Below are 15,354 nucleotides of genomic sequence, written 5' to 3' on the forward strand. Positions count from 1 at the left end.
TTTTGGACACTAAGGGAAATTTACCATGGCCAATCCACCTAACCTGCATATCTTTGGACCGTGGGAGGAAACCGGAGCACCCGGAGGAAACCCACGCACACACGGGGAGGATGTGCAGACTCCACACAGACAGTGACCCAAGCCGGAATCGAACCTGGGACCCTGGAGCTGTGAAGCAATTGTGCTATCCACAATGCTACCCTGCTGCCCTTAAGAACAAATTAATCTACACTCCATCATTCTACTGTAATCCATGTACCCATCCAATAGCCGCTTGAAGGTCCCTAATGTTTCCGACTCAACTACTTCCACAGGCAGTGCATTCCATGCCCCCACTACTCTCTGGGTAAAGAGCCTACCTCTGACATCCCCCTGTATCTTCCACCATTCACCTTAAATTTATGTCCCCTTGTAATGGTTTGTTCCACCCAGGGAAAAGTCTCCGACTGTCTATTCTATCTATTCCCCTGATCATTTTAGAAACCTCTATCAAGTCGCCCCTCATTCTTCTCCATTCTAATGAGAAAAGGCCGAGCACACTCAACCATTCCTCGGAAGACCGACTCTCCATTCCAGGCAACATCCTGGTAAATCTCCTTTGCAGGATATGGTCCAATTAATTGGCACCTGGAAGGACTCCTTCGCGCAAAAGTTCAAGAAGACCTTGATGGCAGATAATTGGAAGCGGGTGTCTCCCCCATACGCCCACGGAGCCAGGTGTACCATGATCTGGCAGATATGTCACACTGTCTCCCTGCTCAGCCGGAATCTTCAATGGCATTCCCGGTCTGGCAGTTCCTTGAATGTTAGGTGAAGCTGGTGCACACGAGGCCTCATGCCGCGACTCCTTTGCACCTCCTCCATCTCCTCAGCCTGTTGGTAAACAGGCTCTCCATCCTGGGCTGCTGCCTCCTGTTCTTCTGGTGCATGCTCCACTGCTGCACACTCCGCTGCTGCAGCTTCCTCCTCCTTGAGCAGCGGCAGCTCATAACGCCGCAGGGCTACGACCACTAGGAGGAAACCCACCATTGCTGGTTGCATTTATTATGGGCCAGGGTTTAGAGAACACAGAAGTATATTATGGAGTTCACCTGACCCACAACGTTTAGTCGATTTTGGTTATGGGGAGCACAAGGGCCCACTTTACAGGTGTGATGCAACAGAGATCTAAAGTATTATTAAACAAAAACAATGTTTATTCTATGAATCCAGTTAACATTTTATAAACACACAGTAAACATCATATCAAACACCAACACTGATATCCCCCAAAAAAGATACAGTACTCTATAGGTAACCCTTAATAACTTTACGAACAACATCTATAGGTCAAAGACCCTTTTTTAACAAAGACAGTAGGGTTGCATTCTTTACAGAAACAGATATTACTTTGAAATCATCAAGTGATCTGGAGACATTCTTCAGCATGTAGAGAGAAAGACCAAAATACACCTCCTTGGTTTGAATACAGCTCTCCAACTGAAACAAAACTAAACCTCAGAGCCAAAACCGCTTCCAGCTCAAAACGAAAGTAAAAAGCAGAATCAGAGCCCAGCTCCACCCACACACGGACATCACTGCAGACAAACATTTCTTAAAGTGGCATTCCCATGATACCTCCCCCCATGAAAAAAATAAACCATCAAGTTTAAGATGGTTTCATTTTTCACCTTTTCATTTTCTTTTAAACAACATTGACAGTAAATATACTTTTTTGTTTAACAAAACACACAAACATTTATAATAACATAGTCCATTTTAGTTCTTCCTCCAACTGGAATCCCTCGTGATTGACAGTCTCTTTGGACAAGAAGGTCTCTGCATGAACCATCCATTTCTCTACGCCTTGCATTGCTCTTTAAGGTCAGATAATAATAATCACTTATAATCACAACTAGGCTTCAATGAAGTTACTGTGAAAAACCCCTAGTTGCCACATTCCGGCACCTGTTCGGGGAGGCCAGTACGGGAATTGAACCCGCGCTGCTGGCATTGTTCTGCATTACAAGCCAGCTGTTTAGCCCATTGTGCTAAAACAGCCCTGTAATAACTTATTGTCACAAGTAGGCATGAATGAAGGTACTGCGAAAAGCGCCTTTAGTTCAATCCGATCACAGAGCCCCTTGTAATTCTCTGACACAGGAGCATTGGTAAACACAGCCTTCAGGCTGTCAAATGCCTTTTGACACTCTGCTGTCAACTGAAATTTGCTACGCTTCTTTAGAAAGTCCGTCAGTGGAGCAACCACACTGCTAAAATTCAGCACAAATTTGCGGTGTAACCCACTCATGCCAAGAAATCACATTGTTTCCCTTCGTGTCGAGGGTATTGGAAATTCCCCAATACCTTTCGTTTTCACATCCCGTGGGACCATTCGACCCTGTCCGATTGTATGGCCAAGGAAAATGACATGGGCTTTTCCAAATTCACTTTTGGCTAGGTTTACCACCAAACCCGCCTCCTGAAGTCGATCGAATAACTCCATCAGATGCTTCTTTCCATGTCTGGCTAAAAATTACCAAATCGCCGATGTGTACTGCACAATTGGGTAATAGAATTATAGAATTTACAGTGCAGAAGGAGGCCATTCGGCCCATCGAGTCTGCACCGGCTCTTGGAAAGAGCACCCTATTCAAGGCCCACACCTCCACCCTAACCCAACAACCCAGCAACCCCACCCAACACCAAGAACAATTTTGGACACTATGGACAATTTAACATGGCCAATCCGCCTAACCTGCACATCTTTGGACTGAAACAACTTTGTTTGTTAACCGTTGAAATGTGGTTGGAGAGTTTTTCATGTCAAATAGCATAACTTTGAATTTTTATATACCATCTGGAGTCACGGAAGCTGAAATCCTTTCGGATAAATGTACCTGTCAGAAACCTTTAAGTAAATCCAGTTTGGAAATAAAAGCTGATTGTCCCACCTTCTCAATTCAATCCTCCAAATGTGGGATAGGATAAGAGTCCGTTCTTGTAACTGCATTAACCTTTCTATAGTCCACAAACAACCGTTGGGTACCGTCTGGTTTCGGTACCATCACTATGGGTGAGCTCCATTGTCTGCAACCCACTTCAATTATGCCATTTTTAAGCATACTTTCAATTTCTTTGTTAAACTGTGCCAATTTTAAAGGGTTAAGTCTATATGAATGTTGTTTAATTGGAACAGCATTTCTCACATCTACATCATGTAAAGCCATTTTAGTACTTTCCAACTTATCTCCACAAACTTGCCAATCACTCTTTCAGGTCAGTTCATTTTTCCTCTGGAAGGTAACTCAACAATTTATCCTGATTTTTAAAAACATTCTCGTTTTCCAATTTAATTTGAGGGATGTCAAATTCACAGTCATCTGGATTTGATCCTTCACTTTGAGTTAGAATCATTAAAACCTCTTCATTTTTCTCTCCTTCCCTTTCAAAGTACCTTTTAAGCATATTCACATGACACACCAGTGAGTTTTCCTTCTATCCGGCGTTCTTACCACATAATTCACCTCACTTAATTTCCTTTGAATCTGATAAGGTCCACAAAACCTTGCTTTTAAAGATTTACCTACCACTGGCAACAATACTAAAACTTTATCTCCACTGGCAAAACTACGAACTTTTGCTTTCTTGTCCGCTATCCGTTTAATCACATGTTGTGTAACTTTTAAAAAAACTTCTAAATTCACCTGCCCTATTTAATCATTCCCTAAAATTTGACACGTAATGCAATAATATAAGTTCCGACTGCTCACTAACCAATTTTTCCTCAATCAATTTAAGCCGTACTCTTACCTCATGACCAAACATTAGTTCAAAAGGACTGAATTTGGTTGACTCATTAGGTGCATCCCTAATTAGAAACAGTACGAAGGGAATTTCTTTATCCCATTCCTCTGGATAATCTTGACAATAAACCTTCAACATTGTCTTTAATGTCTGATGCCACCTTTCTAATGCTCCCTGAGATTCTGGATGGTACGCAATTGAATTAAATTATTTTATTCCTAAGCTATCCATAACTTCTTTGAATAACCTTGAGGTCAAATTTTATCCATGATTCGACTGTATTTCTGTGGGTAGTCCATATTGAGTAAAGAATTTAAGTAACTCCTCCACAATCTTTCTCGCTGTAATAATGCGTACTGGAATGGCCTCTAGAAACCGAGTAGACACATCCATATTAGTCAAAAGATATTGATTCCTTCTTTTCGTTTTAGGAAGCAGTCCGACGCAGTCAATCAAGACCCTTGTAGAAGGTTCCTCAAATGCTGGAATTGGTATGAAGGGCCCTGGTATTATCACAGCGTGAGGTTTCCCCATCACTTGACATGTGCTTGATAAGTTTCCCCATGGTTGGCTCATGAAGAAAGTAAGGAGGTGTGGGATAGAGGGAAATTTGGCCAATTGGATAAGTAACTGGCTATCATAAGAACATAAGAACTAGGAGCAGGAGTAGGCCATCTGGCCCCTCGAGCCTGCTCCGCCATTCAATGAGATCATGGCTGATCTTTTGTGGACTCAGCTCCACTTTCCGGCCCGAACACCATAACCCTTAATCCCTTTATTCTTCAAAAAACTATCTATCTTTACCTTAAAATCATATAGAAGACAGAGGGTGGTGGTGGATGGAAAATTTTCAGACTGGAGACCAGTTACCAGCCGTGTACCACAGGGATCAGTGCTGGGTCCTCTGCTATTTGTGATTTTTATCAATGACTTGGAAGAGGTGGCTGAAGGGTGGGTCAGTAAATTTGCAGACGATACGGAGATTGGTGGAGTTGTGGATAGTGAGGAGGGCTGTTGTCAGCTGCAAAGAGACATTGATAGGATACAGAACTGGGCCGAAAAATGGCAGATGGAGTTTAACCCTGGTAAGTGCGACGTGATTCATTTTGGTAGAAAAAATTTGAATGCGGATTACAGGGTCCACGGCAGGGTTCTGAGGAATACGGAGGAACAGACAGATCTTGGGGTTCATGTCCACAGATCTCTGAAGGTTGCCACTCAAGTGGATAAAGCCATGAAGAAGGCGTACGGGCGTTAGCTTTTATTGGTAGAGGGATTGAGTTTCGAAGCCATGAAGTCATGTTGCAGCTGTACAAAACTCTGGTGCGGCCGCATTTGGTGTATTGCGTGCAATTCTGGTCGCCACATTATAGGAAGGATGTGGAAGCATTGGAAAGAGTGCAGAGGAGATTTACCAGAATGTTGCTTGTTATGGAGGGAAGATCTTATGAGGGAAGGCTGAGGGACTTGAAGCTGTTTTCGTTAGAGAGAAGAAGGTTAAGAGGTGACTTAATTGAGACATACAAGATGATCAGAGGATTAGATAGGGTGGACAGTGAGAACCTTTTTCCGCGGATGGTGATGTCTAGGATGAGAGGACATAGCTTTAAATTGAGAGGAGATAGATACAGGACAGATGTCAGAGATAGGTTCTTTACTCAGAGAGTAGTAAGGGCGTGGAATGCCCTGCCTGCAACAGTAGTGGACTCGCCAACACTAAGGGCATTCAAATGTCCATTGATAGACATATGGATGATAAGGGAATAGTGTAGATGGGCTTTAGAGTGGTTTCACAGGTCGGCCCAACATCGAGGGCTGAAGGGCCTGTACTGCGTTGTAATGTTCAATGTTTCTATGAGGGGGATAGATAGAGTGGACGTTCAGAGACTATTTCCTCGGGTAGATGTAGCTGTTACAAGGGGGCATAACTATAAGATTCAGGGTTGGAGATATAGGAAGGATATCCAAGGTAGGTTCTTTACTCGGAGAGTGGTTAGGGTGTGGATTGGCCTGTGATTATGGAGTCGGACACTTCAGGAACTTTCAAGCGGTTATTGGACAAGCACATGGAGTATACCAGAATGACAGGGAGTGGGATAGCTTGATCTTGGTTTTGGACAATGCTAGGCACAACATAGAGGGCTAATGGGCCTGTTCTGCACTGTCCTGTTCTGTGTTCTATGTGTGACATGATCGACAAATTTAACTACATCTTTATGTAGTCCCGGCCAATAGAAATATTTTTGGATTTTAGCTTGAGTTATCCTTCCTTCCAAATGACCTCCCACGGGTACCTCATGTGCTACTCACAACACCTCCTCTCTATACCCTACCGGCAATACCACTTGATGAACCTTTGCCCACTTTTCATCCACCTGCATATGTAAAGGTCTCCATTTTCTCATCAAGACATCACTTTTACGGTAATAACGTTCTGGTATACTCGGATTCATCTTCCGTGTATGCTTTCTGATACATCCGTTTTATTTCTATATCTTTGTTGTAACTCTGCCAATTTTCCTGAAGTAAAAATATCTGCCTCATCCTCGGCTCCTGTTCTTGTTCTTTCTCAAACATCCGATTCTTTCCAAACTACGTAACTCCTTATCTCTTACCATCAAAGATTGACTAGCTCCCGTATCACTTTAAAATTGTGGCTTCCTTACCTACTCCTGCTACACCTGAGTAAACTTTACCCACACAAGTAAATTCTTTAAAGAGATCTGGCAACTTCTATCAATCACCTCTTGATCAGGCTGTACAATCCTTTGCACTTCCTTCGCTTCATTTGGGCTTTCCTTTATCACTTTAACAAACCCCACTGTCATCCTGTTTTACCACATCAGCCTTCCCAGTGCTTTTCTTCAACCACCAAAACTGTGACTTTACATGGCCTAGTTTATTGCAGTGAAAATGTTTAAAACTTTTCATTTCTCTTCCATCCTCCAGGATTTCTTTTTTAATCTGAGGTACACTCTCCTTATTATCTTCCATTAGATCTCCTTTACCTCTACCATTTCTCTTTTCCGCAGTTTCAATCCTTCACAGGCTGTAACTAATGTCGGAAACCAAGCTTTGATTTATGAACTAATTCATAATCATCTGCCATTTCTCCTGCTAATCTCGCAGTTTTAACCGTCTGCTCTTCCACATGAATTCTCACTACATCAGGATTTGAATTTTTAAACTCCTCCAAAAGTATAATTTCGATGAGAGCTTCATATGTTTGGACTATTTTCAAAGCCCTTTCCCACTGTTTGAGCCTTTCAAAATCCATGGATGTTTTACAGGTTCTTTCCTTAAATTTCTAAACCTTTGTCTGTAGGCTTCAGACACTAGTTCATATGCACCTAAGATGGCAAAACATGACAAATGTTCTGACCCTGACCTTTTTAATTAAGCCCCTGACCTCGTCGGTGCCAAGCACCATGGGGGCCTCTGGCCCTGATATGTGTCCCTGATGCCCCCGCCTGGTACTGACATAGGGGCTGCAGTAGATATTGTCCTTGAGTGAGTGGTCCACCTGATGCCCGCCGGTGGGTGGCGGCCGGACGGGTGGTATGGCGGAGGGTGGGGTGTGGGGGTGGGAGCTGGGGTGTGGAGATGGGAGGGATGGGGGCACCCATATGGCTGGTGTCGCTCGGCAGAACCAGGGGCCAAGGTGGGTTGTCAGTGGGGTGCGCAACAAGATTACTGCCTTGCAGGCTACCGCAATGGCAGTCCATATCTGGATATCCCATGAGGTGTCACCCCGGGAACATGGCCTGTTCCTCCATCACCCACCCCTCCCTCCGGCCTTGCCGATTCTCCGCCCAATCGCATTTCCCATTTCTGGCATCAGCCAACGCAGAATCCCACCCTTGACTGGATTCTCCGATTCCGGGGCTATGCCCCCACGTAGGCATGGGAACAGTGGGAAAATTGGCTCAAAACAGCCGATTTCCCGTTTTGCTGGGGGCTAGCAGTTCGGCAGTGTAGAGCACCTGCTCTTGCAGCCGATATGCCGCAGAGAATTGCCGGGTCCGTGGTCGTGCATGCTTCATGGTGGAGTCCGCTCATGGACCTGACCGCTGAAATGGTCCCCCCCACCACCCCCGGGCAGCACGGTGGCTCAGTGGGTTAGCCCTGTAGCCTCACGCCGCCGAGGTCCCAGGTTCGATCCCGGCTCTGGGTCACTGTCCGTGTGGAGTTTGCACATTCTCCCCGTGTTTGCGTGGGTTTCACCCCCACAACCCAAAGATGTGTAGGCTAGGTAGATTGGCCACGCTAAATTGCCCCTTAATTGGAAAAAATGAATTGGGTACTCTAAATTAAAAAAAAAAACAAATAGTCCTCCCCTTTCAACTCGCATGCGCACCCCAGACCCCCCCCACCCCCCCCCCCCCCTCCCCATCGCTCCCAGTCCCGAATAATGTCTCTCCCTGCCCGCGGAACGGTCCTCCCCCAACTGCTGGACTGAGTCCGCAGCCGCCACACCGAGTTCCCGATGGGTGAGACGATGAGCGGCCTACACCGTTTGTTCTACAAATTTCCAGAAAATCCTAGCTCAACCTCCACTCATTGGGCAAACTTATCAATCCATTGAACCTGTATTGTTTCTTCCCCACCAACAACAAGAAAAGTATATTATCCTTAGATAAGAAGACCACAACTGGGCAGATTACCCTGGTCTGGTTTCACTGAGGACTTTCATAATTATAGCAAGTGTTCTTTGTGCTTTTGTCATAATCCCCTTGTAATAAAGCAAATGTACTGTTTGCCTTCTAATTCCCTACGTGTTGACTTCTCTGATCTATGTACAAGCACGCATATATCCCTTTGAATCCCAACATGTCTCTCATTTAAAAAATACATTCTTGCTTTTTCTGTCTTGTGACCAAACTTCTCCACTTTATTTTCCAAATTATATGCAATCAGGGTACTTAAAAGTAGCTTACAGTATTTTCCCTACTCACGGTGGGTTAACAGGCCTATAACTAGCCTCATACCTCCCTTCATTCTTCCAGCGGAGTGGGCAGAGAGGGGAGTGATTTTTGGAGGAGAGAGCTGGAAGTAAGCTGAGTTTTTGATTTTCAACTTACTTTTTCAGAGCAGGAACCGGAAGTCGGCTGTGGGGAGACCTGGGAAGGTTTGTATTACCCCAATAAATTTGAACGGTGAGGAAATCCGAGACATTACACATGTAGTGTCTCCCTCCCTCCCTCCTCCTCTAACCTAAAATAAAAACAGTAAGACGTCTTACAACACCAGGTTAAAGTCCAACAGGTTTGTTTCAAACACTGGCTTTCGGAGCACTGCTCCTTACTCAGGTGAATGAAGAGGTAGGTTCCAGAAACTATATACAGACAAAGTCAAAGATGCCAGACAATGCTTAGAATGCGAGCATTTGCAGGTAATCAAGTCTTTACAGATCCAGAGATAGGGGTAACTAGGCATCTTTAAAATTTGTGTATATATAAGTTTCTGGAACATACCTCTTCATTCACCTGAGGAAGGAGCTGCGCTCCGAAAGCTCGTGTTTGAAACAAACCTGTTGGACTTTAACCTGGTGTTGTAAGACTTACTACTGTGCTCACCCCAGCCCAATGCCGGCATCTCCACATCATGGCTAAAATAAAAGACTCAGTGCCGTGAGCAGGTAAGCTGTTTACTTTTTTTTTCTTTTTTCCTGGGAGACTAAGTAGATGGCAGCTAGGGCAGTGGAATGTTCCTCCTGCAGAATGTTCGAGGTAAAGGGAGACGACCGGTGGTCCTTGCTGACTTCACCTGTGGGAAGTGCAGCCATCTCCAGCTCCTCACACACCGTGTTAAGGAACTGGAGCCTGGAGCTGATGAACTAGAGGATCATTCGGGAAGCTGAAGGGGTGGACAGATAGAAGCTCCAAGGACATTGTTACACCTGAGAACAAAGGTAGCTGGGTAACAGTGTAGAGGTAGGAACTAGAACGTACAGTGCAGAAGGAGGCCATTCAGCTCATCAAGTCTGCACCGACCCACTTCCACCCTTTCTTCCGTAACCCAATAACCCCTCCTTTGGTCCACTAAGGGCAATTTATCATGTCCAATCCACCTAACCTGCACGTCTTTGGACTGTGGGAGGAACCGAGCACCCGGAGGAAACACATGCAGACACAGGGAGAAGGTGCAGATTCCGCACAGACAGTGACCCAGCAGGGAATTGAACCTGGACCCTGGCGCTGTGAAGCCACAGTGCCTACCCACTTGTGCTGCCCAAAGGAAGAGGAGGAAGCTGTCAGTGCAGGGATCCCCTTGGTCGTTTCCTCTCAACAATAAGTCTCCCGCTTGGATACTGTTTGGGGGGGATTACTAGCAGGGTAGGCTGCAGTGACCGGGTCTCTGGCACGAGATCCGGCTCTGGGCTCAGAAGGGAAGGGGGGAGATTAGGAGAGCACTAGTTATAGGCGACTCAATAGTTAGAGGTAAGAAAAGCGGTTGCGGGCGCGGGCGAGACTCTCGGATGGTTTGTTGCCTCCCGGGTGCCAGGGTCCATGACGTTTCGGATCATGTCTTCAGGACCCTTAAGGGGGAGGGGGAGCAGCCAGAGGTTGTGGTGCACATTGGTACCAATGACGTAGGTAGGATAAGGGATGTAATAAATGAGATTTGGGAGTTTGGCTGGAAGTTAAAAGCCAGGACAGACAGCGTTGTCATCTCTGGTTTGTTGCCGGTGCCACGTGATAGCGAGGCTAGGAATAGGGAGAGAGTGCAGTTGAACACGTGGCTGCAGGAATGGTGTTGGAGGGAGGGCTTCAGGTATTTGGATATTTGGAGCTCATTCTGGGGAAGGCGGGACCTGTACAAGCAGGACGGGTTGCATCTAAACCAGAGGGGCACCAATATCCTGGGAGGGAGGCCTTCTAGTACTCTTCGGGAGGGTTTAAACTAATTTGGCAGGGGAATGAGAACCAAATTTGTAGTCCAGCAACTAAGGGAGCTGATGTTCAGGACGCCAAAGCATGTAATGAGGCAGTGAGGAAGGTAACACTGACAAAGGAGAGTACTTGCAGGCAAGGAGATGGGTTGAAGTGTGCATACTTCAATTCAAGAAGCATCAGGAATAAGGTGGGTAAACTTAAGGCATTGATCGGTACTTGGGACTACGATGTGGTGGCCACCTCGGAAACTTGGATCAAAGAGGGGCAGAATGGTTGTTGGAGGTTCCTGGTTATAAATGTTTCAATAAGATTAGGGAGAGTGGTAGGGGTTGGGGGGGGGGGGTGCATTGTTAATTAGAGATAGTATAACAGCTGCAGAAAGGCAGTTCGAGGAGGATCTGCGTACTGAGGTAGTATGGGTTGAAGTCAGAAATAGGAAAGGAGCAGTCACCTTGTTGCGAGTTTTCTATAGGCCCCCCAATAGCAGCAGAGATGTGGAGGAACAGATTGGGAAACAGATTTTGGAAAGGTGCTGAAGTCACAGGGTAGTTGTCATGGGTGACTTCAACTTCCCAAATATCGAGTGGAAACTCTTTAGATCAAATAGTTTGGATGGGGTGGTGTTTGTGCAGTGTGTCCAGGAAGCTTTTCTAACACAGTATGTAGATTGTCTGCCCAGAGGGGAGGCCATATTAGACGTGGTAATGAACCAGGGCAAGTGATAGATTTGTTAGTGGGGGAGCATTTTGGAGATAGTGACGACAATTCTGTGAATTTCACTCAGTAATGGAGAGGGATAGGTGCGTGCAACAGGGCAAGGTTTACAATTGAGGGAAGGGTAAATACGATGCTGTCAGACAAGAACTGAAGTGCATAATTTGGGAACATATGCTGTTAGGGAAGGACACAATTGAAATGTGGAACTTGTTCAAGGAACAGATACTGCTTGTCCTTGATATGTATGTCCCAGTCAGACAGGGAAGAGATGGAAGACAGGGAAGTGAGGGAACTAGGATTGACGAGAGAGGTTGAATGTCTTGTTAAGAGGAAGAAGGATACTTATGTAAGGCTGAGGAAACAAGGTGCAGACAGGGCGCTGGAGGAATACAAGATAGCCAGGAGGGAACTGAAGAAAGGGATTAGGAGAACTAAGAGAGGGCATGAAAAATCATTGGTGGGTAGGATCAAGGAAAACCCCAAGGCCTTTTACACATACGTGATAAATATGAGAATGACTAGAGCGAGGGTAGGTCCGATCAAGGACAGTAGCGGGAGATTGTGTGTTGAGTCAGAAGAGATATGAGAGGTCTTGAACGAGTACTTTTCTTCAGTATTTACGAATGAGAGGGGCCATATTGTCGGAGAGGACAGTGTGAAACAGACTGGTAAGCTTGAGGAGATACTTGTCAGGAAGGAAGATGTGTTGAGCATTTTGAAAAACTTGAGGATAGACAAGTACCCCGGGCCTGACGGGATATATCCAAGGATTCTATGGGAAGCAAGAGATGAAATTGCAGAGCCATTGGCAATGATCTTTTTGTCCTCACTGTCAACAGGCGTGGTACCAGGGGATTGAAAAGTGGCGAATGTCGTGCCCCTGTTCAAAAAGAGAATAGGGATATCTCTGGGGATTAGAGGCCAGTTAGTCTTTCTTCGGTGGTCGGCAAAGTAGTGGAAAGGGTACTGAGGGATAGGATTTCTGAACATCTGGAAAGACACTGCTTGATTAGGGATAGTAAGCACGGATTTCTGAGGGGTAGATCTTGTCTCACAAGTCTTATTGAATTCTTTGAGGAGGTGACCAAGCACATGGATGAAGCTAAAGCAGTGGATGTAGTGTACATGGATTTTAGTGAGGCATTTGATCAGGTTCCCCATGGTAGGCTTATGCAGAAAGTAAGGAGGTTTGGGGTAGTGGGGAATTTGGCCAGTTGGATAACGAATTGGCTAACCAATAGAAGTCAGAGAGTGACGGTAGATGCCAAATATTCAGCCTAGAGCCCAGTTACCAGTGGCGTACCGCAGGGATCAGTTCTCGGTCCTCTGCTGTTTGTGATTTTCATTAATGACTTGGATGAGGGAGTTGAAGGGTGGGTCAGTAAATTTGCAGCCGATACGGAGATTGGTGGAGTTGTGGATAGTGAGGAGGGCTGTTGTCAGCTGCAAAGAGACGTAGATAGGACGCAGAGCTGGGCTGAGAAGTGGCAGATGGAGTTTAACCCTGAAAAGTGTGAGGTTGTCCATTTTGGAAGGACAAATATGAATGCGAAATATACGGTTAACGGTAGGGTTCTTGGCAATGTGGAGGAGCAGAGTGATCTTGGGTTCTATGTTCATAGATCTTTGAAAGTTGCCACTCAAGTAGATAGAACTGTGCAGAAGGCGTACGGTGTGCTCGTGTTCATTAGCAGAGGGATTGAATTTAAGAGCCGTGATGCAGCTGTACAAAACCTTGGTCAGGCCACATTTGGAGTACTGTGTGCAGTTCTGGTCGCCTCATTTTAGGAAGGATGTGGAAACTTTGGAAACGGTGCAAAGGAGATTTACCAGGATGTTGCCTGGAATGGAGAGTAGGTCATACGAGGAAAGGTTGAGGGTGCTGGGCCTTTTCTCATTGGAACGGAGAAGGATGAGGGGCGACTTGATAGAGGTTTATAAGATGATCAGGGGAATAGATAGAGTAGACAGTCAGAGACTTTTTCCTCGGGTGAAACAAACCATTACAAGGGGACATATATTTAAGGTGAATGGTGGAAGATATAGGGGGGATGTCAGAGGTAGGTTCTTTACCCAGAGAATAGTGGGGGCATGGAATGCACTGCTTGTGGAAGTAGTTGAGTCAGAAACATTAGGGACCTTCAAGTGGCTATTGAATGGGTACATGGATTAGGGTAGAATTCTGGGGTGTCGATTGATTTCTTAATCTGGGACAAAAGTTCGGCACAACATTGTGGGCCAAAGGGCCTGTTCTGTGCTGTATTTTCTGTGTTCTAATATCTCCAAATGTACAGATGCCAGAAATCTGGGTGAGAGGATGAGCAGTGAAGAGGATGCAGAGATCCTTCAGTGTGATTTGGACAAGTTGAGTGAGTGGGCAAGAGTATGGCTGATGTAATATAATGTGGATAAATGTGAGGTTATCCACTTTGGTAACAAAAACACAGGAAGGCATATTATTACCTGAATGGCTATAGATTTGAGAGAAGGGAATGTGCAAAGAGATCTGGGAGTCCTTGTACAACAGTTACTTAAAGTAAGGATGCAGGTGCAGCAGGCGGTAAAGAAGACAAATGGTATGTGGGCCTTCATTGCTCGCGGAAATAGGGACTGGATCATCTCCCTCTGAGACTGTGCCACCTCCCTCTGGGACTGGCTGAGGTCTAACAATGCAATGCCGTGGATGCCCATAGCCATAACCTGTTGTGTTTGGGCCAAGTTGTAGATCGTAGCTGCCTGTGGCAGGGCATCCCACTCCTCTCCTCGGCCACAGCCTGCAGAGTGCCCCAGGCTTTGGACATCCTGACCATGGCCGATACCTTTGTCGCCCAAGGCATCCATCCTGCCATCTTGTTGGCTGGGATGAGTGTGGGGAGTGGGGTACGAATACGCGGTTTCAGCTTGTCAGCTTATCGAATGCCAATCCTGACCCTGGCGAACCAATCACCATTTTTCATTAGAATTGATTGAGGTCCACATGACGCAGGTGGTAGCCCAGTAACGGATCATGCAAGTCCACCCATTCAGTCCCGGTGTCAACACTTGGGGATTCTCCGCCCAATCGCCGATTACGATATCGGTGTCGGGCAACGGAGAACCGCTTTTGAAACGGAAATCGGACGGTGCCTGTTTTCTGATACTCTGCCATCTCCAAACCGACGTCATCAGTGAGTCTGCCGCATGCCATTGGGATGGTCTCAGAGCGTCACCTGAAGGCCTTCCCCTGATGGGCCGAGTTCCCGATGGCATGGGACACTTGTGCTCTGAGTTTACGTCAACAGTTGGGGGGGGGCGTTCCGCTGTCCGAGGTGGTCTTCAGCGGGGGCTGGGGTAATGGTGGGGGAGGAGGGGGGGGTGGCAAGGGGGGGTTACTAGGGCACTATCTGGCCGGGTCCATACGCGGCAGGCGCCATGTTGGCGTGCGTATGCGCGGCCACAGACCCGGCAATACTCTGGCCATTATATCGTGAACGGTGAGAGATATCCATGGCGCTGCTGCTAACCCACCCACTGGGCGGAGCACTGGTATGGGGCGGCACCGACTTTTCATCATAAAACAAGACACTTCCTCCAGACATAGCCTCAAAATCATCGGAGAACCCAGCTCTTAGTCTCTCAAATGGAGAATCCCGCGCAAGGACGCTCTCTGCGGCAAGGAGTACCAAAAACTCCCAACCTTTGAGAGAGGAAATTCCTCCTCATCTCAGTCTTACTGGGCATCCCTTTATAAAGATCAGAGAAGAAAGAAAAATTACAGCATAGGAACAGGCCCTTCGGCCCTCCCAGCCTGCGCCGATCCAGATCCTCTATCTAAAACTGTCACCTATTTGAGGACTTCCGGTTGCGGTGATGCGGAGCTAAGCCGCACGTTCGGCAGCTCCCGCTATCAAAGGACTTTAGGGCCCCAAACGGCGCTGTTTCGACGATTCCCGGTGGGGGAAGGTGTTTGGAGGAA

The 15,354-nt window shown here is 46.4% G+C and overlaps 1 protein-coding gene across 2 annotated transcripts in view; it reads left to right on the forward strand.

The window, feature by feature from the left end:
• The window catches only part of LOC119972695 (calcium/calmodulin-dependent 3',5'-cyclic nucleotide phosphodiesterase 1A-like), a 782,449-nt gene that overhangs the window by 189,126 nt on the left and 577,969 nt on the right, over positions 1 to 15,354 (forward strand). The window lies entirely within an intron of this gene.

The sequence above is a fragment of the Scyliorhinus canicula genome, chromosome 10 (genome assembly GCF_902713615.1).
Source record: "Scyliorhinus canicula chromosome 10, sScyCan1.1, whole genome shotgun sequence".
NCBI classification, from domain to species: Eukaryota; Metazoa; Chordata; class Chondrichthyes; order Carcharhiniformes; family Scyliorhinidae; genus Scyliorhinus; species Scyliorhinus canicula.